The following is a 26,478-nucleotide window of genomic DNA, read 5'->3' on the forward strand; positions in this document are numbered from 1 at the left end:
GTCTAGGGCATAATGTCAACCAGTCTACACATTTATAGAGGATGGGTCGCTAAAGTATTCGCTACTGTAGTATTGCAACATTGCTGTACACATACCTGAACATATTCCACCCTCAAAGCCTTCACTCTATCTTCATTCCTTAGGAAAGGCACCAAGTAAATTTGTTTCATTGTGATTTGGTGCTTTTTCAAAGTTCGCCCAATTGTTGCTAGCCTGATTGAGTGGATGTTTTGGAAGATTCCGTTATCTGCCAGAATGTTTTTTTGAATTTTCTTGATCCGTATGTCATTTCTTTGAACCGCCATGTCTGCTAGTGCCCTCTCCTGCTGGGCAGAGAGAAGATGGCCATGTCCTCCAGCTGATGGTGCTTTTTCAGGTCTAAAGTACAGTAAAGATAACAATTACAACAAAGATAATTCACACTCACACTTTAGTATTTATGAAATATTTTGTATTTGATTTATTTAAAATATTTTATTTTAAAACCTGTCACGGTTCCGTATTTTCTGTTTCTGTTTTTCCCCTTTTGGCCGCCAGATGGCGGCACTTCAGTTTTGTGTTTCAGTTTGTTCTCCCTCCCTGTGTTAATTGTATTATTGGTTTTAATTATTCTATCATTGTTCCCACCTGTGTCTTGTTATCCCCTCCTTTTCTGGTTTGATTGTTATTTGAGTTCACCTGTGTTTTGTTACCCTTGTCTATTTAAGTTCTTTGTTTCCTGACTCGGCTGCTGGTTCCTTGTGTTTCTGCCTGCGTTCCTGCTTGTGTGTGTTCCACCCTGCCCGTGTTCTGTCCTGCCTGTGTTCCGCCCTGCCCGTGTTCCGTTCTGTTTTTTTCAGTTCTTAAGAATCTTTTTGTGTTTGTGGTTTTGCCCCTCATGGCTTTTTGTTCGTTCCCTGTTTGTTAAGTAAAGTTTTTGTTTGAATTTTCCTTTTGGAGTCTCCTGTGTTTTTTTACTCTGTGCCTGGATCCAACCCCCCAAATCCCTGACAAAACCAAATACTTTCACAGAGAGTAACAAAAAAATACATTCCTTTAAATAAATGCTTTCCTGGGAAGCCAAATACTTTTTCAAATAGTATTTAGAGCCTTTTAAAAATGTATTAAAATACAAATACAATTGTAAATTATTTAAAATATCCCAGAGTTCTTATACTCCAATACTCCCTGGGGCCAAGGGTTGAATTTGGGCAGCCTGTGTCGGCAATTTTGAACAACCCATGTGCTGCCTCTAACAGTCAGTAGCCTAAATGCCCGTACATGTCTTTGCATGGGGAATGGCAAACTCAGACTTCTTGATAAGCTACTTGCCAGTTTGTTGGTTCCCATGATATCTTTTTAAAGTTAGCAGCTTTTACTGTATTTCCTCTTTTTTTCTGTGGTCAGAGCATTCGACAGCCATGCAAACAGTTCCTTCTTTTACATTTTGTAAGGTTAGACACAGATAAAATAAAATCCATCCGTACATACTCACTACCAATTAACAATGGAAATCGGTACAGTTGGACTGGGGCCATCAGCAGTCACCTGACGCATTCTAGTCAAAATGCTGTCCTCTAAATTGGACAAAACGCTCAAATTTCAGAGCTGATAGGTTCTCGCATATCCAATGCTTTTCAAGTCTTTCAACAGCTTGGTGCAATTGCGTATGTTGCACCACCGGCTTTATGTTGTGAAAGTATTTTCAAATAATTTCATTAAATCAAACCCTTTTTATTTGAAAATTCTGTATTTTTAAAGACATTTGAAAATAATTGCAAATGTTCCTTAAATACATTTTGTGATTTAAATACTCAATATTCTCAGTATTTCAAATATAATTTCAAACAATTTCTAAAAAAAAGTGTTTAAAAGTAATAACTGAATCATTTCACAACAGCATGTTTTTTGTGAGAATTCTGTATACATATTAAATTATGTTCCATAAAGTCATACAGTTTAAAAGCATTCTCAGCTGCTCCATCACGTTGCCTAATACTCATTGAAGTTATTAGCAGGTAAATCACAGCCAGGGGTTGACAGCTATGGCCCTGGAGACCCGCAAAATTTCTGCATTTTTCTGCATTTTGCTACTTGGCTGTTTATTTCACAGTTAACGCACATCGTCTGGTTTCTAGGTTTTCGTTTTTTAGGCGAAAACAAAAACCAGCAGACCCTGGACCTCTGGGGATCAGGACCAGGCCACTCCTGAAAAATGGTGCGATTTGTCATTTTGTTGGTGTTTTTTTTGCAGCTGAGGACGGATTCCATGGCGGACGTGCTGAGGAGCCTGAACCTCCTGGAGGTGCTGAAGGAGTCCATGGAGAAGAAGGGGCTCTCCGAGGCTGTGGAGGACCTCCTCATCAGCAGGGCGCACATCGCTGTGGTGGTGGAGAGCAGCCAGGAGAAAGCCGCCCTCCTCAACTCCCTCCGCGGCCTGGGGCTCGGGGACGGTGGGGCGGCCCAGTTCCCCTCCCCCAGCCCCCAAGGTGAGCTGACAGTTCACCCAAACCCCAAACCCCAAACACCCCGACTTCGTACTGTGTGACCTGCCCGTGGTCCCTGATGGCTCGCCCTTTGACCCAGAGGAGTACACAGAGAAAGTTGAGTTCCTGCGCTACAATGCCATCATCGTGACGTCGTCTCGGATGCGGTTTTGCAGCAACAGCGCCCTCGTGTGGCGGGAGGCCAGATCGCTCCAGAGGGAGGCTGTGTACTTCGCCTTGCTGGCCTCTGAGCGCGACTTGTGGGAGTCCATGGAGCCTAGGCGGAAAGCCAGCCAGGAAGCATTGGGGTCGGAGGGCCTGGCTTCCCGAGGTCTTCCTGGTACGTGGCACCGCTTGGAGACCCTGGACTTCCCGAACTCCTGGGAGAAATGTGGCGGGACGTCCCGGAGGTCGCTGGAGGGGCTGGGCCGCCGACGGGGATGGGCCGGGGTGCGGCTCAAGGTCGTGCGCGCCTGCCCCCTCTCCCGGGAGGTCACCAAGGGTGCCGTGAAGAAGCTGCTGACGGCCACAGAGAAGCAGAAGCCCACCGGTGCCCGCGTGGTGGAGATGGCGCTGCCCGTGACCGCCAAGTCCGCCAGCCGCTCCTTCACCACCATGTTCCTGGCGCTCAATGGCGCCATCAACGACATGGCCGCCGTGCGGAAAGGGTGGCGGCGGCTGCAGTCGGGGGGGCAGATTGAGGAACTGAATTCTTTGCGACCAATTTAAGAAAAAAAAAAAAAAAAACGGAGGTGGCCTAATCCTTTTCGGCCTGTACTGTTCATGTTGCATTACACATTTGCATTAATTTGATATTTTTGTTTGTTTGTTTTGTTTTCCATGTATTTCTTGCACTGTGAACATTGCATCAGACACAAGAAAGCTCTTTAAAAAAAAAAAAAGTGCAAAATGACTAGAAGTGATATTCCATGGTAACGCTTGCTGAACTTGGCTCCGTTGTTGTTATTATCACGATGACGATGCATTGGTTCTGTGAATAAACTCATTGCAAATATCCAAAAAGACTCTTCTTTTTCTCCCTTCTTTCCATGAAGAAGTCGGTTCCCCGTAACAGCTGCAGAAGACTATTTAAAAAAGTGGGGGGAAGTACAAAAATACAGTATTGAGTGAGAAAAAAAGACAGTGACACTTCCCACCGCATCCTCTGCAGGAAACAGGTTCTTTTTTTTCTTTTGACACTTGGCTAAACTGTGAAAATGCACTACCAAGAAGGGGGGTTCTGTGTGTGTATATTTCCTGTCTAAGGAAGAGGGGTCATTTTTAAGTTTCAGTCATTTTACGATAAGGACATAGTACATCCAATTAACTGTAGCTGATTTCTAATCCTCTGTCACATCCAACTTGTAGGTAAGCAGCCACTTTTACAATTCTTTCATGGGTAAATGATTTCCAGCATTTCTGTTTCTGATGGGGTTGTCTCTCTACCCCCCCTCCAGGTACAGGTATCAATGCCATTGCTACAACAGTTATTCACATTTCATTTGAATGTTTGTGAGTTTAGTAGCTTTTATCTGTACTCTGCCTTGTTTCTTGTCTGGGAAAACAAAATGCAAGTGTTATCACTTTAAATAGAAATTGACTTTGCTGTTATTGTGGCCTTTTGAGTTCAAAATATAGGTGCGTTGATCTAACTAATTTAGTAACTCCATTCAGGAAAGATATGCACTCAAGGTTTTCAGTCAAATATTCTTATTCAAAAATATTAACACCGTACTGTACATATTAATATTTTAGCAAATTACTAGTGAATATACTGTGGAGATATGATGTGCTTTTGACTCAAATGCTGTGTGGATCCCTGATTGTACAACATATCCTTGCGTAAGATGTTTATTTTATTCAGATGCTGATCTTTCTGGGTGTAATATGAAAGAGTAGGCTGCGTAGATTGTTCACAACATAGAATGGTGTCTTGGACTGCAATTCATTAAATAATGCTGTTTTTTTAATAAGCTGCAGTCTGCATTAACTGTGTTTATTTAATCAGACCTGGCCAAGAAAGCAGCAGTCGATTACAGACACAACAAAATTTCAACATTTAACATACTATAAAAACAGACAAACAGCAATGTTCAAAGTTTCACAGTCTGGTTAACATGAGTAATCTGTAGTGCAACTAAGGGTCAAAACAATCACAAGTTTCACTTTCCTCCATAACCTTAAGCCTTTTTTAAAAATCATTTAATGATAAAAGCTCCTGTAAATGAAGTTCTTTCTGGAGCTCATTCAACGCAGAAGGCGCTGAGAACTCGAATGCTTTTTTGCCAGCCTCAGTACGAACCTTTGGCACAGACAATAAAACACTGTTTTGTGAGCGAAGTCGGTATTTTCCATTAGTCTGCTGGACAATGTACATGCAAAGGTAAGAATGGATTAGCAATCTTCAGATCTTACACTGGCCGCCATTTAAATGCAAACAATAGCTCAGTGAAAATCAACCATCACAGCCTACGTAATGCCAAGGAGGGCCAGACCACTCTTCTATAAAGAATACAGTGATGTGTCAAAAATTTGTAATTTGTGACAAACCTCAGTACCCCATGATACACCATGTCCAACCGACGCAATGACGCTAAAGGTACATGCATATATAAAATGTCTCCATTATCTATTACCGGTAAGAAAGTAGTTGAGACTAGCCTCTGTCTCACCTGTCAGAAAAACAGGACTTGTTTCTAAAATAAAAACCCAGCTTAAGCCTAAGCTTTTTTACAAGGGAATCTATATGAAACTTAAAAGTGAGACCATCATCTAATAAAAAACCCAGGTACTTATAAGTTGTCACCCTTTCAATTGGTTTATTCTGTGTGGTAACGACACAAGGTAATGTCTGCTGCTCTATCTTTGACCTAGTGAAGAGCATCAACTTGGTTTTATCAACATTTAAAATAAGCTTCAGCTGATAAAGCTGAGTCTGTATGGTATTAAAAGCAGACTGTAGGTCTTCAAAAGCCTTTTTTACTGTTTCTGCATAAGAGTAGATGACTGTGTCATCTGCATAAAAATGAAAACTGGCATTTGACACGTGTTTGCCAATATTATAAATCGAGGTAAATAAAAGAGGTCCTAGGACTTAGGACATTCTGTACAGTTAAAACACCAGATGATCTACAGGGTCAAATGCCTTTGACAGGTCAATAAAAAGGGTGACACGGTGTTGCTTCTTATCCAGCGCAAAGATAACATCATTAACCACTTTAATAGCTGCAGTAGTAGTGCTATGCTGTTTTCTAAAACCTGATTGGCACTCAGCTAAAATATTGTTGTTGCTTAAAAATCCCTTGATCTGATCACACGCCAGTGTCTCCAATACCTTAGCCAGAATTGAAAGCTTAGAAATAGGCCTGTAGTTATCTAGATTTGAGGGCTCCCCTCCTTTAAACAGGGGCAAAACAAAGGCAGATTTCCATACACTGGGGATAACATTCAATTCAAGAGTGAGATTAAAGAGATACGTTAGGGGCTCAGTAATAAAATCAGAAGAAAGTTTCAATAGATAAGGATCCAAGTTGTCAGGACCAGCTGCTTTTTTTGAGTCTATGCCTTTAAGCGCTTTGTGTACTTCTGGTAGAGAAAAAGGGGAAAAACAAAAACTTTGTCCCGTTCTCTTATTTACAACGGCATCAGTAAATGGCTGATTACCTGATGTAGCCTTAAACAGAAAACCAGAGGAAACAAAATGTTTGTTGAAACAGTTGAGCATTTCAGCTCTATCAGTGACCTTATCAACGCCCTTTATAATACATGACGGCAGTTCATAATTACAGTTTGTACTCAGGGATTTGATTACTTTCCAAAATTTGAAAGGGTTGTTTAAATTTATAGTTGTGGTTGATGCAAAGTAGTCAGATTTTAGCTTCTTAACTAAAAGTGTACACTTATTCCTCAGAAACCTAAATATTAGCCAATCTGACTCTGAACCTGTTCTCCTAGCAGTAGCCCAAGCTTGGTTTCTCATGTGTAATTGCTTAGACAACTCGTCAGAAAACCAAGGATTTCCCCTACCTTCAATCCTGTAAGTTCTAAAAGCAGCATGTTTGTTTGAGATTTTCAAGAAATTGTCCCTAAAGGAAGTCCAAGCCATTTCAACATTTGGAATAAGACTGATCCTGCTCCAATCACAATAGTGCAGGTCGTGTAAAAACGATTGTTCTGAAAAATGTTTAAAATTATGTTTTTGGAGAAAACAGCGGTTGGTTTTAGGGATCTTAGTGCAGCGTATAGCTGCAATGGCACAGTGGTCACTCAGATCATTAATAAAAATACCAGTTGCAATATATTTGTCCGGAACATTTGTCAGGAAAAGATCAATAAGGGTCCATTTCTCTGGACATTTTTCTGATTTGGACGTGTTGGGCCACTTATTAATTGCGTTAAATTCATAAAGTCGCAGTAAGCCTTTAAATCATCAGAGATCGGTTTTAACCAATCCCAATTTAGATCTCCGACAATGACACCGTAGTTCAGCTTCGCCATGCATTTCGTGAAAGAAGACAGCATATCACTTGGAGCAGATGGAGGTCTGTAACAACCAACCACAGTAATGAAGATGTCTTTCGTCACCTCTACTCTTAGAGCAAGCATTTCAAATTGTTTGCACGCGGACTCTGACAGCAGTACACTCGTACGGAAATTGCTTTTGGCATAAATAGCTACACCACCTCCCCTTTTGGGTCTGTCAGTGCGGAACATGTTGTAGCCATATATATAAATATCTTTATCAGGAACCGACTTGCTCAACCAAGTTTCAGATATCACAATTATATCAGCATCAGTTGATTCAACCCAAATCCTCATCAGGTCTATTTTCGTAACTAAACTACGAACATGGCAGGTATGCCATCCCGCCAAGTTACGCCTTGGCGGGGGCATGCCCCATACCTATACAGAACCAAGAGTTTGGCACTTTTCAGGGTTCCCCACAGAAATAACCACAACAGCCACAGACACTCAGCCCTTAAAAACATTTAATTCTGTACATTCTCACCCCATTTCAACTTTTTCGTGTATGTAATAAAAGGGAAAGTTTTATGTTATCTTCCAGCTTCAGTATTTAATAATCATTACTCAGCTTAAAATAATATTTAAAATAACCTTGATCTTTATTCCAACATCTGACATGCAGCATTCTCAGTCTACTTCATACTCAACCTAATTTCACTCCGCTATTGTAGCTATTGTAGATCCATTCCTTATCCTCTACTCTGGGAATAGAGGAAGGAATGGATCTACAATAGTTTATTTTTCATTAGAAGTTTTGTTGTGGTTTGTATTATAGCTGTGGTCCTACAGTTGCACTGTTTGTCCACTAGGGAGTACTACTCCCATCTAGTGGACAAACAGTTCAACTGTAGGACCATAGATATAATGCAAACCACAACACAACTTTTAATGAAAAATAAACTATTGTCAATAAAAAATACACTAAAGTCCATTACGCAGTAGGAGGGATGCACAGCTGTTAAATAAAGTTTGAATGAATGAATGTTAGAAAAGTGTGCCTTGTTACTTTAAGGAGCACTGTGGGATTTGTTTTGATGCCAGTCATGCAGTGACTTTAGACAACTGTTCAACACTGTTCAGGGCACTGAAATGACATCATTTGAGTACACTGCTCTGTATCGAGTGTACCTGGATGATGTCACTTCCAGCGCACTGAACAGTGCACAGTATGCACGACTGAACAGGCCCTAGGTGGCGGTAGGGGGAGGGGGGCCTTGGAAAATGTTGAAGCCCCTGGGCCCATAATGTCTTAATGCGGCCCTGGCTATGGAGAATGTTGACCATGGAACAGGGGCTGGGAGATGGTGGTCTAGCAGATCAGAACAACTCCAGGGAGAGGCGCTGAAGCCACTCTTATGCCACTTACTCTGGCATTTTGAATCATATAATCCACAAGCTTTTCTTTTGCAGACTTTGTCGCGCTTCAAGGGCCCTTTTGCTAGGCCTTGTTTGGTGGTCCTGTTTTCAAGTTTGGGCAGCAAGCAAAAAATAATGCATCAAGACGAACTTTTCAACATATTAAAAATAAAATAAAATAAAACCTATTCTTCTGCCTATAATTTAAAAATAATAGGTGTGAAAAATGAGTACAGTTAACTTACAAACTTACAATACACTTACAAACACTGGACTGCAAACTCAGACAAAGACTGATTTGATATGCTGCCACTGATATGCTGCATATGCATGCATATACGCAGGCTCACAACCATGCATACACACACACACACACACACATGCGTGCACACCCATACACACGTACACGCACATGTACACACGCATATGCAAGCACATACAGGCACACACCCATGCATGCATGCCAACACATGCACACACATCTCCACACACATACATACGCACATGCATGCACATACACACACAGACATAGACACACACACACACACTTCATAAGTGGGTTCACAGTGTCTTCTTTTCCAGATTTCTCACACTGATAAAGGAAGGTTCATCATGATCTCTTTCTGGGTCATGGTCTTCTTTCTGATTGGTGGTATGTACCTGCTACGACATCCCTGTCCCTTGCACGTTTCGTTATGCCCTTGTCTCTGTCACTGACACACTTCACTCGTAAGCATTTTTATCCCCAGTAGAAATCGGTCCTTGTTACTGTACGCATGACGATCGGCATAGCAACCACGGTTTTATGAATGAACACAATGTTAACTTCTGAGGATTATCTGTCTGCTGCAATCCAACAGTGCAATATTAAGAACAGATAAATCCACTTTAGAGGCAGACTGACATCTCTAATGGTTCCTTCTTTTCTCTCTCTCTCTCTTTCTCCCCTTTTCTACCGTAAGACTCTGCTTGCAGTTTCAGTAAGATGACGGCCAAAGAGGGCTCCTGTGTGACGGTCCACGTAACTCTGGACATATGGGATCCTGGGTACACTGTTTGGTTGAAGGACGCCGTGTGGAATGAGAAGACAAAGGATTTTGAGGGCACAATCGTGCACAGCCTCAAACCTGACAAACACAACGCGAGTGAATTTGAAAACAGAGTGTCTGTGGGTTCCACTGGGTCCCCTGGGTATTCAAGGAACTACGAATTGACCATCAATAACTTGAGACTGAATGACAGTGGAAAGTACTCGGTTAGATACTATGATAAAGCTTATCCTCCTTACACACTGAAAAAGAGCAGCGAGACTGAAATGAGTCTTGAGGTTCAGAGTAAGTTCCTTTGCAATGATATATATATATATATATATATATATAGGCCCCTTCATGTTCACCATCCAGTAGTTGTCTAATTGTCTACTGTATGAAAAGTATTTGTCTGGTATTGGATTTATTATTTAAGCAGCAGTCGTTGCAAAGATACACAACTGGCAATCCTGAAGAAGCATGCTTCAGTTACCAACAGTGATGTATTTGTAAGGAATCTGTGTGCAATATGAATGCTGATAGCTGTTGTCCCTTAACCTGCTACTGGCAAAACTGTCAGCATTGTCCTCATGAGTAGTATGCCAGATATAGGATTGATGATTTAAAACAGTTTAGAAACATTTCAGATATTCACAACCTGAAACCCTGAAGGAACACACTTCAAGGTTACACACAGTAATGCTTTTGCTTATATTTTCAGATGGCTGCTATGTAATTAAGCTGGTTTGGTCTTATTTCGTTCTGGGCTCACTTAAACACAGTTATCATCTCATTATTACTATGAGCGTATTTCATGAGGGACTGTGTACAATTAATCACATTCACAATGGTCGTACGAGCCAGCCAAGAGGCCGCACGTTGCTTTACAATGATAGGCCCCAGAGCAGAGGGGGTTACAGGCTTGACTCAGACAAAGAAGCCCAGAACATGACAAAAATAGTCTTTAGGCAACTAAAAAAATCCATCACAGATTAACACATGATGATGAAACTGATGATAATCATCATCGACATCATAATCATCTTCTTCGTCATAATCATCATCATCCTCGTCTTAATAATCTTCATTGTCATATTCATGAATTCATATTCGTAATGATCATCATCATCATCATCACCGTCTTCATCATCATAACGATCTTCCCCTGTCGAACCTCTGCAGAGAACCCTTGCCAGGTCAGCGTAACAGGGCCGGAGCTGGTCCAGGCGGGGGCGGAGGTGATTTTGCGGTGCTCCACCGTGGGAACCTGCCAGAACAGCCCCGAGTGGCGTAGCTCGAGGTCAGGCCTGGCCTCCAGTGAAGTCTCCGACACCCAGGGTGCGAAAACAGCCCAGCTGCGCTTCAAAGCGGACTGGTCACATGACGGGGTGACGTTCTCCTGTTGGCCGTCGCCGAGCAACGACGTGTGCGCCTCCAGAAACATCACGCTGGCTGTGGAAGGTAATTTTTTTTTATTGTTTTACCTGCCGACGCTGCAATCTTCATATCAGAGACACCGAAGCTACGTTTTACACATAACTGATATCTGAATTACCCACATCATTTATGACATCATAAAGGAAGGACAGGCAGTCACCTTCTCCTGCCACAGTAAAGGAAACCCCCAGCCCACATTGTCCTGGTTTAAACTGGGCCAAGGTGAAATTGCCCAGGGAGGAGAGTGGAAATTACCCAATGTCAAAATAGAAGATGCCGGGAGTTACTTCTGCCAGGCTAAAAACAAACTTGGCACTGAAAACTCAACAAAGGTTGTGCTTGATGTCAAATGCAGTGGTGGACAAAGTACACAACTTCATTACTTGAGTCAAAGTATAGATACCCCTGGTCAAATATTACTCCACTACAAGTGAAAGTTGTTCAGTCAAATTTTTACTTGAGTTAAAGTACTGGAGTACTTGCTTTTAAAAATACTTATGTATTCAAAAGTACATTTTATTTTTAATGCCAATGTTGTATTGTTTCTACGATGCATTTACAGAAGCTCATTTACAGATGCATTTTTACTGTTATTAGGTTACATTACATTAGAGGCATTTAGCAGACGCTCTTATCCAGAGTGACTTACACAACTTTTTTACATAGCATTTTACATTGTATCCATTTATACAGCTGGATATATACTTAAGCAATTTCAGTTAAGTACTTTGCTCAAGGGTACAACGGCAGTGTCCTACCCGGGAATTGAACCTGCGACTTTTCGGTTACAAGCCCAGTTCCTTACCCACTGTGCTACACTCCGTCCTATAGCAACACATGATAGACAGGGGTTAAATTGGGATTTGGGAGGTGGGTGGACCCTGAGATCCGGTGGGAGGTAGGTGAAAAAAGGTACAAACCAATGAATGTCTCAGCTCAAAATAGTTGTATCTTAATGTATTGTGCACATAATTGTGCTTAAGGAAAACAATGTTTTAAAAAGAATGTATACTATTGATGTAAGCTTTTACGTAATATATTTCAAGTTTATTGAGTGTCATTAATGCTGAGAATTGTTTTTACCCACGAAAATAATTGGTCATCCTCCTCTTGTCCTCACTTTTTCATCCTTTATCCATCTTTCTTAAACTGGTGAGGCGCAAAACTTTCCTTTAAACTAATCATTGATCTGAAACTGTTTTAATTAATTTTCAGTGATTAACAAGCATGCAAACATCTGACTAATCAAATGGAAAGGGACACAGCTTCTTCGCATTGTGTTAGGGAGATTAAATGATAAATGCGATTTAGAAAAATCCGTTTTAATCGCTAAGCAGTGACTGAATCTTCCCAATTTTCCTTGAGTATCAATACAATTAATCCACAAAATAGGCTACTCAATACTATCATATATAGCCAGCTCTCCCCAAATAGGTAGCTTTAGTAAGTAGCCTAGGCCGTATAGCCTACATTTATGTTCATTTGCAGTACAAAATTGTGCACATTTTTAATCAAAATTATTTGCGGATACACTTCTTTCTCCACACTCGTATTCATGGCAAATATCTGCAATTGTAAACACAATTGAAGTGCAGGATTTGTTTTTGCTGGTTATTCTGAGAGCGAACATAGTAGTTAACAGACTTATTTGTAAGTGTAGACTACTTGGTGATTAAAACTGATTTTTAACAGATAAATTGAATTTATGATTTAATTCCCCTAACACGGTATGAAGATGCTGTGTGTTAGGCTACTTGTCATTTGATTAATCCGATCGTTGGCATGCTTGATTATAAAGGAAAATTACTAATGAAAACAGGTTGAGATCAATGATTAGTTTAAAGTAAAGTTTTGCGCCCCACCAATTTTCAGCTCACCAGTCGCCGCTGAATAAAACGTTATGTATGTGGGAAATATTCAATCCTATCTTAGCTGCTGACCAGCAATCTGCTGAGTTTGCTTAAGCAATCAAAGTTGCTGTTAATAATAGCCGGCGTTCGTGGAGGCTGTTTATTCATCTCTCTTTAAAATGTTGCATAAATGAAATGACATGTTAATGAAATTACCTACAGTGTCCGCTTCCAATCAATCAAGACAATCAACGATATTTTTCTTTCTGTGCTGTTTATATAAACGACTGTTCCTCCTGAGTTGTTTTTTCTTCGGATTTTTGATTGGTTGAGCGAGTAACTGGCTAGAGGGAACACATGGACTGGAGCATACTGGATTGTCATAGTTATTTGTAAAACTGCTGGTCAAAATGATTTATTTATTTACCAAAGGTGAGTGGACGCTGTCCACCCGCGTCCACCCCCAATTTAACCCGATGATAGATAGGATTGGCTGAAATGTGAAACAGTTGGATGACCCTTCGCTCGAATTCCATAAAATTTCATCTGACCAATCCTAGCATAAAAACTGCAACGACTACAAGCTCAGACAACTTCATAATTAGCAAACGGGCTACCGTTAGCGAACGTTTACATACCTCGACATGCTTTTTACAGTTGGACGGCGAGTGTTTGAATGCAGAGGTGTAGTTTGTGCGCGGTAAGCAGAGCAAACAATATGAATCTTTTTTAATTTCACAAATCTCAAATATGGACTTGAGATATGGCCATGGGTGCTCTGGTGGCGAAGAATCATCCTTATCTTCTGCCGTCGCCATAATTACCGCCACCAAGTTCAAATTGAACTGTTCAACCACTGGTGCAACAAGCAAGCACTTTGAACTTAACTGACAGCGTATTAGGAGTAGGCTACTGTGATTGGTTTTTCTCCTGTGAGGAACACAGCGTGCGAATAAAAAATATTCAACTTTTGATTCAAAGCTATGCTTCAAAGTAACGAGTAACGACAACCTTAATAGAAATGTAGTGGAGTAAAAGTTTATCTTTCAAATGTAGTGGAGTAAAAGTCATGAGTTTCCAAAAAAACAAATACTCAAGTAAAGTACAGATACTCAAAAAATGTATTTAAGTACTGTAGTCAAGTAAATCGTTACTGTCCACCCCTGGTCAAATGTGAGTCTCATTTTTTTATTTTTTTTTTCTAAACTCAAATACACTGCCAAGGGAAAATGTTAATTAGTCTTTTTTCCTTACATTCTTCTTCACTATTTATTGTTTTCTTTTCTAATTTGGAGGATTTAAAAGTGGGAAAAAATTTGGAAGTCATATGATGTCATGTCTGTCCAGGGCTGCCCAGTATGTGCCAAAAATGTCATGTACCTTATGTGACACCCATTGAGTATTACCTCGTGTCCCTGTATGTCCCACAAAGTTTTACCTGCTGTCGATTAGTTCCTGAAAAAAGCATGTGACTTAAAAGCCAAATCTGGTATGTGGTGCTTTTATTGAATATGAGCCACCAAAACCGGGGTGCTCTATAGATCCGGCAGGAAACAAAATGGACTCAGTTTGACAGCGTGTATTTAGAGTCCCAGTGCTCTCCGTGTAGACGTCCTGTGTGAGTGCTGTATTTAGAGTCCCAGTGCTCTCCGTGTAGACGTCCTGTGTGAGTGCTGTATTGAGAGTCTCAGTGCTCTCTGTGTAGACGTCCTGTGTGAGTGCTGTATTTAGAGTCCCAGTGCTCTCCGTGTAGACGTCCTGTGTGAGTGCTGTATTTAGAGTCCCAGTGCTCTCAGTGTAGACGTCCTGTGTGAGTGCTGTATTTAGAGTCCCAGTGCTCTCCGTGTAGACGTCCTGTGTGAGTGCTGTATTTAGAGTCCCAGCGCATTGTGAATACTCAGCCTGTGACTGTTATTGATCTGTGATTTACTGTTGGAGTGTCTGTGATTCACGCTATGGTCTGGGACCCAAAGTCAGAAAGCACAATAATTTTTGGATTTTCTCGATTATGTTAAATTGCCAGGTGGTAGTTCAGTATAATGGGTAAAGAACTGGTCTTGCAAACTAAAGGTTGCGGGTTTGATTCATGGGCGGGTCACTGCATTGACCCTTGAGCAGTGTACTTACTCAACTGCTTCAGTATTTATCCAATATATGAATAGGTACAATGTAAAAGCCAAAGTTGAGTAACTTTCTTTGGATAAGGATGTCTGCTAAATGCCCATGGAAAAAATGTAAAATGATTTGAAAGGCTAACTTTTCTCTAAAATCTAAATCTAATGATTTTTCCATTTTTCTATAATCTGTACATGACTACAAAAAAAACCAGTACAAACTATGTTTTGGCATCATGGGTTTAGCTATGGCAATTAGTTGTGTTTCTCCATATTACATTACATTACAATTACAGGCATTTAGCAGACGCTCTTATCCAGAGCGGCGTACAACAAGTGCATATATTCCATATATATTCCAAGGTAATTTTGATCATGAGTGAGGGAAGAAATATGACAATGCTTGGGATCATTAGCAATAGAGAAGTTTGCTACACTGCCTTTTAAAAAACAAATATTTTTCTTCCAGATCCTCCTAAGAACACCTCAGTGTCAGTCAGTCCCTCTGGATCAGTGTTAGCGGGCAGCTCTGTGACTCTGACCTGCAGCAGTAAAGCCAACCCAGCAGTATATATATTTTTTGAAGTCTGTTTTTCGGTATGTAACTGACATGTCCTTCATGCAGGTTTTGACATGACCTCACTGCTGATTGCTGCAGCTGCCGGTGCTGGTGCCACGATGATGATGATATGCTTCATAATGCAGCACATTCTAAAGTAAGAGAAATGGGGTCCTATGAAGTCAGTGTCAGTGTAAAGGGAAATTTCACTGTAATTCCATGTTATTGTGTGATATTACTCAACCCCACTGCTGTGGTCATCATTTTAAAATTGAGCTCATGTAGATGTGTCCCTGTCCCACATCCAGAACAGACCTCAAAATCTCCACGTCTTTCTATGACACAAAGAGTGAATGTGGCAGATTGGCTCAGATATTGAGGTATTTTCATGAGAATGGAAATTCACGACCTGAAGAATCAAAATATTGTAACTGGCACTTTTCAAGCCAAATCATTTTATCAGTGGACAAATCCATGTAAACAATCGGTATTCTGTATTCTGCAGAAGGGGAGTCACTTCACACAGCAAGGTGTGTGTTCAGAAGTCCTACAGAGGGGTAGTCCCTCTGAGCACTTCTAACGTTCATATCACATCACATGGTGTTTCAGGTTCAACTTAGCCAATCGTCATTTGTTTTATGTTCACTGTTCTCCTAAATAAGGTTAACAGGGTTAGATTTACTGCTGGAAAGAGAGAGAGCCTCCCCCCCCCAAACACACACACACAACAAAGCAAATCAGCAATTATGAACTATGGGCAATATAGATTCATTACTGATCAGTCATGTTAATAAAAAATATGAACATCAATAAAACGTTAACATATGAACTCCAGCATAGCATTAAAATTTGATGTTCATGGAAAGTTCCCCTTTAACCTTTGGTGGAATCTATCAAGGATATTTGATTCAATAAGATTGAAGGTCATACATTCAGACAGACAGCTCATTAAAGTGTTACCAACATTTTACTGCACCCTGACTAATCCAGTGGAGATGTGTTGTTTATTTCACTATGACCTACAATTCTGTAGGTTTCCAGTTCTGTTTATGACGTTGTTTCTACTTTATCGGACACAATCCACAGATTCTCTTACTCTGGTTTTGTATGAAGTTGTGCATCTAGAATCTGTAAGACCTGAATTTGATTAAATAGAATTAGAGGGGCAGAGTACTCTGGCTTTTATGAATAGTTTAAAATTGGGAGATGAAGTTCTTACCCTGATATAAAACACATTTTCACTGTTGGATATCTGTAAACGAGTGAAGTCTGATGATGTCTTTTAACAGGGCCGGCCTTAGGATTTTGGTGGCCCTAAACAAATCTGTTTGAGCGGGGGGTGGGGGGGTGCTGTTGGATTCTGTTGAGCGGGGGTGGGGAGGTGCTGTTGGATTCTGTTGAGGGGGGTGTTGGGGGGATAGGGGGGGCAGTTCGCTTGGTGAAAGCCTCCTTACATTATATTGTTATGAAATGTTCTGTTGCCATTCCATTTAATTTATAGTTCTAGTTCCACAAAAGGGGATGAATAACGTAATTAGGAAAATATTGTTATTTACCTTAGATAAATATTGGGTCGTGTGGCACCCCCCTCGTGGTCGTGTGGCCCCCCCTAGCGGTTGTGGCCCTAAACAACCGCATAGATCGTTTATGCCACGGGCCAGCCCTGTCTTTTAAATAAGTCTTTTAGGCATGAATGAGGTCCAATCATCATGATTAAAATCATCATGTTTTCAATCCACTGTTACATATTATCATCATAGGAATGATTTGTCTGTATGTGCTGACTGTTGGATTCTGTATCCACAAAAATAAAAGGTAGTCATCTTGATCTTACTGCTGATAAAATATATCATTATCATAGTCTCTGACCAGATACTGAGAGGCAATTATGCTTTCAGTAAAATATATTAAAAGTTAAAACTATCCCATCCAATAGATGCATGTGGTTTACAGAGACATGCTGGATAAGCAGAGGCAATAACACATTCTCTCTCTACTCTGATTTCCATGTCTCCAGGTTGTCTAGAAGACAGAAGGTGAGTCTCACCATCCTTTCCTCTTCTTCCTCTTCTGAAACACTCTGCAGCTCAGCCTGATTTCAACTCTATTTTACATTCACACCATCTGTGTGTCTTTTCTTTTAAAGGGAGGGAGGGACGGGGACACATATGCCAGTCTGCAGCTCCCCAACATCAGCCCTGACTATGACGTGCTGCAGGTGAGCAAGTGTGACACAGAGAAATATACACCAGGGGGCGCCACTATGCTCATATTTATGAAAACTCATATTTATGAAATTGAAATGTATGCAGATTCCCTCAGTATCAGAGATGTATGTAGTAAAGACAGGATGAGATCTGTATTAGTTTTGAATCACTCAGTCCAAACAGAGGAGAAAACCTCACAGACTCAGCTGAAGGGCTAAAATGCTCTTTTCTTGCCCTTAATGTTGATGCAGAAGCCTTTTGTTCTTTTCAAAAAATGGAAGTCTAAAGCCATCACAGTGAAGTGTCCAGACTAAGGCTGAATCCACTGATCCTCCAACAAGTTCACTTGGCATCACTCTCGCCTCCCACAATCGATGCGGGCATAGTAAAACTTTTAAATGGGGGATAATATACAAGTCAGATCTTTAATCTGATTGGTTATCACACTGGTCACTTTGTTTTCTTACCTCTTGTCACTACCTATCCCAACATGCCTTGCAGAGGCAAAGAATTGTCTCTCATTGACAATGAAGAGAGGCGATTATAAATTGGCTTCTTGTCGGAGGATATGTGCCTTCACTGTTAAAATTCAAAGAATGCATACATAATTGGAAATATTTTTTTAATTTTAAGAGTTTATGCAGAGTTAATTTTGTAATAAAAAAAGTTTTGTCTTTCCACTTTTTCCTGTATGCAGCTCAGCCTGATTTCACCTCTATTTTACATTCACACCATCTGTGTGTCTTTTCCTTTAAAGGGAGGGAGTGACGGGGACACATATGCCAGTCTGCAGCACCCCAACATCAGCCCTGAATATGACGTGCTGCAGGTGAGCAAGTGCGATACAGAGAAATATACACCAGGGGGCGCCACTACGCTCATATTTATGAAAACTCATATTTATGAAATTGAAATGTATGCAGATTCCCTCAGTATCAGAGATGTATGTAGTAAAGACAGGATTAGATCTGCATTTGTCTTTAATCACTCAGTCCAAACAGAGGAGAAAACCTCACAGACTCAGCTGAAGGGCTAAAATGCTCTTTTCTTGCCCTTAATGTTGATGCAGAAGCCTTTTGTTCTTTTCAAAAAATGGAAGTCTAAAGCCATCACAGTGAAGTGTCCAGACTAAGGCTGAATCCACCGATCCTCCAACAAGTTCACTTGGCATCGCTCTCGCCTCCCACAATCGGTCGCTTGCGGGCATAGAAAAATTTTAAATGGGGGATAATGTACAAGTCAGATCTTCAATTGTCTCTCATTGACAATGAAGAGAGGCGATTATAAATTGGCTTCTCGCCTGAGGATATGTGGCTTCACTGTTAAAATTCAAAGAATGCATACATAATTGGAAATATTTTTTTTAATTTTACGAGTTTATGACGAGTTAATTTTGTAATAAAAAACAGTTTGTCTTTCAACATTTTCCTCTTGATATGAACATAGGCACTGCCCTGAGACTATGCCATTTTGTGCACTAAGGTGTTCCTTTAAATAACCATGAACCTGTGTGTGTGTGTGTGTGTGTGTGCGTGTGCTGTATATGTTAGGTAAAAAACAAGCATCAGAAAGACACAGGGACTACACAAGATGAGAACGATGATTACCAGAACCCTGAAGATGGGGCTAATTAAAAATGTGAGCATGTTGTGTTTCCTTTAAAGCTGATTTATTTTTTCTTTAAAAACAAAACAAACAAAAAAAATCACCGAATGTTGAGGGTAATTTCTATCTATCTGTCCTAAGAGCATTTTTATGACTTCCAGAGATGTTTATTTAGTATTTATCCCGGAGAATAGAATTTTGTTTTTTTCATTTTTCATTCTTTTTACAGAATCACTATGTTTGTACACTGCACTTGCATCTCTTGTGCTTTAATGACTGTATGCCATAGGTTGTCGTGCACATTCGGCTGCTGTCTGTTTTTGAGAACACCAAATCAAAATTGCATCCTCATGGACTTTCAAAGAATGTTACATTGTGCTCTAGGGATGTGATACGTTTTGAAAAAGTCCCTTGTCTCTCCTGAATTTGAAAAGCTGGTTTTCAGTCATTCTGCATCTTGTGGTTCAAACAGTCTGCTGAAAAGCTTAAAGGAGAAAGACTAATATCAATTACTGATTCCAAACATGGAATTCATGACTCAGGGACTGACGTATGCTCCTGTTTTTAGCCTCTGCTCTGCTCTTTAATTTCTATTATACTATTGTCTCACTGCACATTTGTTGTTTGTAACTTCATTGGCAACTGTCTTAATGGGTAACTCTGTATTTTATGTCGGGTCCCCCTTGTAAAAGAGATCAATCAGAATGGGGTACTGTTGGTTAAATAAAGATTAAATACATATTTAATAAATATTAAATAAAAATTGAACATTTGTTTGTGTACAGGTGTGGATTTACAGTTCAAAAATAATCAAATTCTGATTTGATTATAAACCGACTACTAAAACAGTCTAGGTTCGTATTAGAAGCTTTCTTTAAAGTAAAAAAAAAAGATGTTTTTAGTTTACTTGATGACCGCTATTGTGCTCCCATATTTAATTACATTTTTTACGATTGCTTTGACTCATTTAGCACAACAGTTTCAATGTGCAAAACTCTTAACACAGAATGCTGTACTGTTCATTTTGGGTTCAAAATGTAATGCAGCATGCAAAATAAAAATACCAGTGTCAAATCAGAAAATATTATATGCAAAAGTTTATCACAGCACCAGAACATTAGATATTTCAAACAATGAAAATCATTGCTGCATTTTCAATATACAACAGTCATCATCAAATAATGCTGCCAAACACAAAATCCTTCTGATCAAAAACAAGTTTGAAAGTGTTCCTCATGACGCAAAATGCTATACTCCTAATCTTGGGCTCAAAATCATATATAGCATGCACAATAGAAACAACTGAACCAAATTAGATTGTATTTTATGCTAAAGTTCATCATAGTGTAGCGTTCGGCGCGGAAAGCAGAGGCGGAGACGGGGTTGCCCGTTTCCGAATTGTCCCAGCGGAGCATCGCTATACTGCAGATACCGCTTATAACAGTTTATTACAGTTTTTTTTTTTTGTGTTTTTAAATTTATCGCACCAGTGTGAAATCAATGCTCAATAAGACCTATTCATATGACGCCTGTGTGAATCATTTTGATGAAAAAAGTCAGTTTTGAGAAGAGAGAACATGGTTTTGAATGCGTGAATGCATTTAGCACAAGATTTGTGTAGTTTTGGCAAAAGGTTAACTGTTGCTGTGCTTTGTGTGTAGAGTTTTGAGAAATTGCGCTATAGTTTCAGGAAACGTGTTCAAACAATTGAGAAAAACGGTAACAGTTCTAAAGATCTGTCCCGTTCGATCGAGCGAACAGCTATTTTATAGCCCTGGGACGCCCTGATTGGCTTAATTCGCTGCCCTCGGTGCACCAATCACCGGATATTAGCGAGAGCCAATCGCAACATCAAGCACACAATAACAACAACACAAAACTAGCATTACTTACAGCGGTATTCACAGCGACATTATCAACACTACTGTACAAAAGCCATAAGGGTCCAACGAACACAAATACAACGAAGTTAGCTAGCGCTACATAAGCGACTATTAACAGGCTAAGCACATTTAATAACAACACAAACACGATCATGCATTTACAAATATTTACAGCTAGCTACAATAACGGAGGCGAAATCGCCACAATAGTGTCAGAACAGTGCATATGTTCATCGTTGAAGTTTAATTATTGGTGCATTTTCAAATACAACGGCCATTATCAAATAATGCGGTCAAACACAAAATACTTGTTAGCAAAAAAGACTATGCCTAATGGTCATTTCCTCATAGGTACTTGAAATTATGTACAGCGAGCATCCCCTGTGATAGTCTAGCAATTGTGTTTCTATGAAAACAAAATATTAGATTAGATTATATGAAGTTTAATCATTAAAGAAAAATCATACAACTGTAAACACAACTGTATTGTACAGTAAAAACAAAAACAGTTACAGTAACAACAAACTTTACTGTAGTAAAGTACAACAAAAAAAAACTGCTTTTTGGTGCTTAAGCAGTATTTTGCCTCTCTGCTGCATTTGGCCACAGAATTTCGTTGAATTTCGATGTTGCATGTGATGTCTTCATTGGCAAGACAGCGCTGGTAAAATCTTTCAGAGTGCCTTATCCACCCCTGACACTGCTGGGCTGTAATGTCATCGCATGCCTCATCCATGGCCTGAAGGAGCATTGCCTGCTCATATGGACGCCTATCGTATACATTCCACCTCCAGGCCAAGAAAAACTCCTCGATGGGGTTCAGAAAGGGGAAGTAAGGTGGAAGGAATTTTGATCGGAACTGGATGGGCTGTAAACGGTCTCGCATTGCCAATGCACGATGGAAGTTTACATTGTCCCAGACAATGATGAACACCGTCTGCATTGTGGGAAATAGCTGCACACATTGAGATGTTGGCTCCACGCTGTCTCGGAACATCAACAGCGGCCCTCTGCCCAATTACATTCCAGCCCCAACGCAGGCGCTTGCTGTGTCAACGTGTCACTAAAGACAACGACGGCATCCATGTACGCAGCGCAACCCTCTAGGCCCACCAACACCCTGTTCATGAGTCTCTGAAACGTCGAAGGAGAATTTTTTTGCGCTTTACCAACCAACACTGACTGCAGCATAACGACTTGTTCATCCTCCGGCCGATTAAGAACTTTAGCTAGTCTCTCAAACAGCACAAAAAACGTGTCTGGGTCTTTTTCAGAAGATTTAGGGATTGGACAAAGATTGCGGGTGACATCAAAACCAGAGGAGCCAGAATTCCCATCTAAAGAACTAAGTACAGAAGCCTCAAACCCAGGTCGACCTACCAAAGATTGTCTTAGTGCTTTGCTCTTTAAATTTCTCACGCTCAAGCCAACTTATCCTGTTCAAATTTTAGTTTTGCAAACTCAATTTTCTCCTTTAAATCTTGTTCGGATTTTACTTTTCCAACCTCAAGCCTTAACCTCTGCATTTCAAAGTCATGCTTGACTGTCTCTAATTGCACCAGGTCGCGAAACGACATCTCATGTTCCAATTCAGACTCACTCTCTGGCTCTTGAGATGGCAGTGCAGCTGGCAAGGGTGCTAAGGACAACGTAATGTCCTGTTCGAATGCCAAATTAATTGCTATGTCTCTTAAATCACCTTTTTTGTGTGCAGATGCTACAGTGCCACCCCAAAACACTACTAATTGACTTAATTCAGCCTTAAGAAGAATACACTGTTTGACGGTTCCCTTCGAAAACCCTTAACCTTCCCGCTCTCTATGGCATCAAGGTCAGACATCGTGTTAAATTGTGACAAACAAGGGAATTGCAATAGAGATGCAACCTCCCGAACGGAAAATTTAAGGATGAGCAGGGCACAAAGTGAGAAACGGGCAGGCAACCCGAAAAAAAAAGGGCACCCCGCTATACTAACGGAATCCCTAGTCGTCATGTGACGTAACGGCGGGGTATTTAATCACTCAACCCTGCAGCATAACACACAACCTGACAGACTGCGCATCACACCACGGAATGAACCCAGGACAAATGCCACAAACCGATTTAGTCACACAAAAATAACAAACAACCACCAAAATCGCCAAACAGTATCCCTGAAGGACACTGTCACTACAGCCTAATTGGGGTAATTGTGCACAGCTCTAGTAGTAAAACAACGGCATGTTGCCTGTCCAGATTTGTGTATCACTACTCACCCCTCCTCAATCGGCGACCGCAGCACAGAGGCAGAGAAGAAAAAAAAAACTCAGTGCTGTAACGAAAACACAGTTCAATTATTCTCTCCACCCGTACACTGAACGGCGTAACAATTTAGAAGGCTTTACTTCAACTTCAACCAAGCTTCTTCTAAAACAAACACAATGCCACGTGTGTCATAAGAAATGTTTTAATATAGCCTAACTCAAGCTCAACGTTACAGCAATTCAACTCAATTACGTTATTCCTTCAAAGAGGCTATCCAAACAGACCTGCACTTGCTGGTCTGCACAATGCTAGCACATAAACAGAGCTCACCAACACGTCCTGTACCACACTCGCCACTGATAGGCCAGAACGCCAGCGCACATCCGCGCCTACATACAAACCAGGAAGCAAACACTAGCTCTGCTTAATGCGAATCGAGAGAGCCACATGGCAAACCGATTATAACACTTTACCCATGCTAATTAAATATCAAAAAGGGATATGTTTGTGACCCACAAACACAACGTGGCCCGCCAAGTCCGCCAGCCGCTCCTTCACCACCATGTTCCTGGCGCTCAATGGCGCCATCAACGACATGGCCGCCGATGCGGAAAGGGTGGTGGCGGCTGCAGTCGGGGGGGCAGATTGAGAAACTGAATTCTTCGTGACCAATTTAAGAAAAAAACTTTTGACACTTGGCTAAACTGTGAAAATACACTGCCGAGAAGGGGAGGTCTGTTTGTGTATATTTCCTGTCTAAGGAAGAGGGGCCATTATTAAGTTTCAGTCATTTTACAATAAGGACATAGTACATCCAGATTAACTGTAGCTGATTTCTAATCCTCTGTCACATCCAACTTGTAGGTAAGCAGCCACTTTTACAATTCTTTCATGGGTAAAGTTGTCTCTCTACCCCCCCTCCAGGTACAGGTATCAATGCCATTGCTACAACAGTTATTAACATTTCATTTGAATGTTTGTGAGTTTAGTAGCTTTTGTCTGTACTCTGCCTTGTTTCTGGTCTGGGAAAACAAATAGAAAGTGTTATCGCTTTAAATAGAAATTGACTTTGCTGTTATTGTGGCCTTTTGAGTTCAAAATAGAGGTGCATTGATCTAAATAATTTAGTAATTCCATTCAGGAATGATGTGCACTCAAGGTTTTCAGTCAAATATTCTTATTCAAAAATATTAACACCGTACTGTACATATTAATATTTTAGCTAATTACTAGTGGAGATACTGTGGAGATATGACGTGCTTTTGACTCAAATCCTGTGTGGATCCCTGCTTGTACAACACATCCTTGCGTAAGATGCTTATTTTATTCAGATTCTGATCTTTCTGGGTGTAACAGGAAAGAGTAGGCTGTGTAGATTGTTCCCAACATAGAATGGTGTCTTGGACTGCAATTCATTAAATAATGCTGTTTTTTTAATAAGCTGCATTAACTGTGTTGTGAGCCATGGTATGGCTCTACTATGCAAGGAGCAGAGCTGGCAGAGCCAAGAGCACTCTTTATATTTCCTGATTTTGGAAGGTTATATCTTATATAAAACAAACAGTGAAAGTATTTTTAAGATTGGTGTTCTTCATCATCAACACACGTGACAGGTCCAACCTTAACCCACTTTCAGGAAAGGGGGTGGGGGCAGGGGGGCAGGGGGGGAAGGGGGGCAGAAGGGCGGGGGGAGGGGGGGGTTGCATTAAACCAGTGATCTGATGATCTGATTAGGAACCACAGAGCTGAGAATGACTCACTCACAGCTGTGGTACACCTACACCAAGACACACACAGGCATGCACACCTGCACACATGTGTATACTGTACATGAACACACACACACACACGTACACACATTCACACACACGTAAAAATGTATATGCATGCACATACACAGACTCACAACCATGCATATACACACATACACACACACACATGTGCGTGCACACCCATACACACATATTCACACATGTATACACGCATATGCAAGCACATACAGGCACACACCCATGCATGCATGCCAACACATGCACAGACATCTTCACACATACATACGCACATGCATGCACATACACACACAGATATAGACTCACACACACACACACACACACTTCATAAGTGGGTTCACAGTGTCTTCTTTTCCAGATTTCTCACACTGATAAAGGAAGGTTCATCATGATCTCTTTCTGGGCCATGGTCCTCTTTCTGATTGGTGGTATGTACCTGCTATGACATCCCTGTCCCTGCACGTTTCGTTATGCCCTTGTCTCTGTCACTGACACACTTCACTCATAAGCATTTTTATCCCCAGTAAAAATCAGTCCTTGTTACTGTACGCATAACAATCGGCATAGCAACCACGGTTTTATGAATGAACACAATGTTAACTTCTGAGGATTATCTGTCTGCTGCAATCCAACAGTGCAATATTAAGAACAGAAAAATCTCTCTCTCTCTCTCTCTCTCACTTCACAGTGAAAAAGAGCAGCAAGACTGAAATGAGTCTTGAGGTTCAGAGTAAGTTTTTATGCAATGATATATATATATATATATATATATATATATATATATATATATATATATATATATATAGGCCCCTTCATGTTCACCATCCAGTAGTTGTCTAATTGTCTACTGTATGAAGTATTTGTCTGGTATTGGATTTATTATTTAAGCAGCAGTCGTTGCAAAGATGCACAACCGGCAATCCAGAAGAAGCATGCTTCAGTCACCAACAGTGATGTATTTGTAAGGAATCTGTGTGCAATATGAATGCTGATAGCTGTTGTCCCTTAACCTGCTACTGGCAAAACTGTCAGCATTGCCATCATGAGTAATATGCCTGATACAGGATTGATGATTTAAAACAGTTTAGAAACATTTCAGATATTCACAACTCAAAAGCCTGAAGGAACATACTTCAAGGATACCCACAGTAATGCTTTTGCTTATATTTGCAGATGGCTGCTGTGTAATTAAACTGGTTTGGTCTTATTTTGTTCTGGGCTCACTTAAACACAGATATCATCTCATTATCACCATGAGCATCTACATTAATGTATTTCATGAGGGACTTTGTACAATTACTCACATTCACGATGGTCGTACGAGCCAGCCAAGAGACCGCATGTTGTTTTACAATGATAGGTCCCAGAGCAGAGGGGGTTACAGGCTTGACTCAGACAAAGAAGCCCAGAACATGA

General features: G+C 40.6%; 1 pseudogene; it reads left to right on the forward strand.

Moving 5' to 3' along the window:
* The first annotated feature begins 2,227 nt into the window (after positions 1-2,227).
* LOC135246840 (uncharacterized) lies at positions 2,228-25,543 on the forward strand (annotated as a pseudogene).
* Positions 25,544-26,478: the final 935 nt, after the last annotated feature.

The sequence above is a fragment of the Anguilla rostrata genome, unplaced genomic scaffold, assembly GCF_018555375.3.
Source record: "Anguilla rostrata isolate EN2019 unplaced genomic scaffold, ASM1855537v3 scaf0945, whole genome shotgun sequence".
In the NCBI taxonomy this organism is placed as follows: Eukaryota; Metazoa; Chordata; class Actinopteri; order Anguilliformes; family Anguillidae; genus Anguilla; species Anguilla rostrata.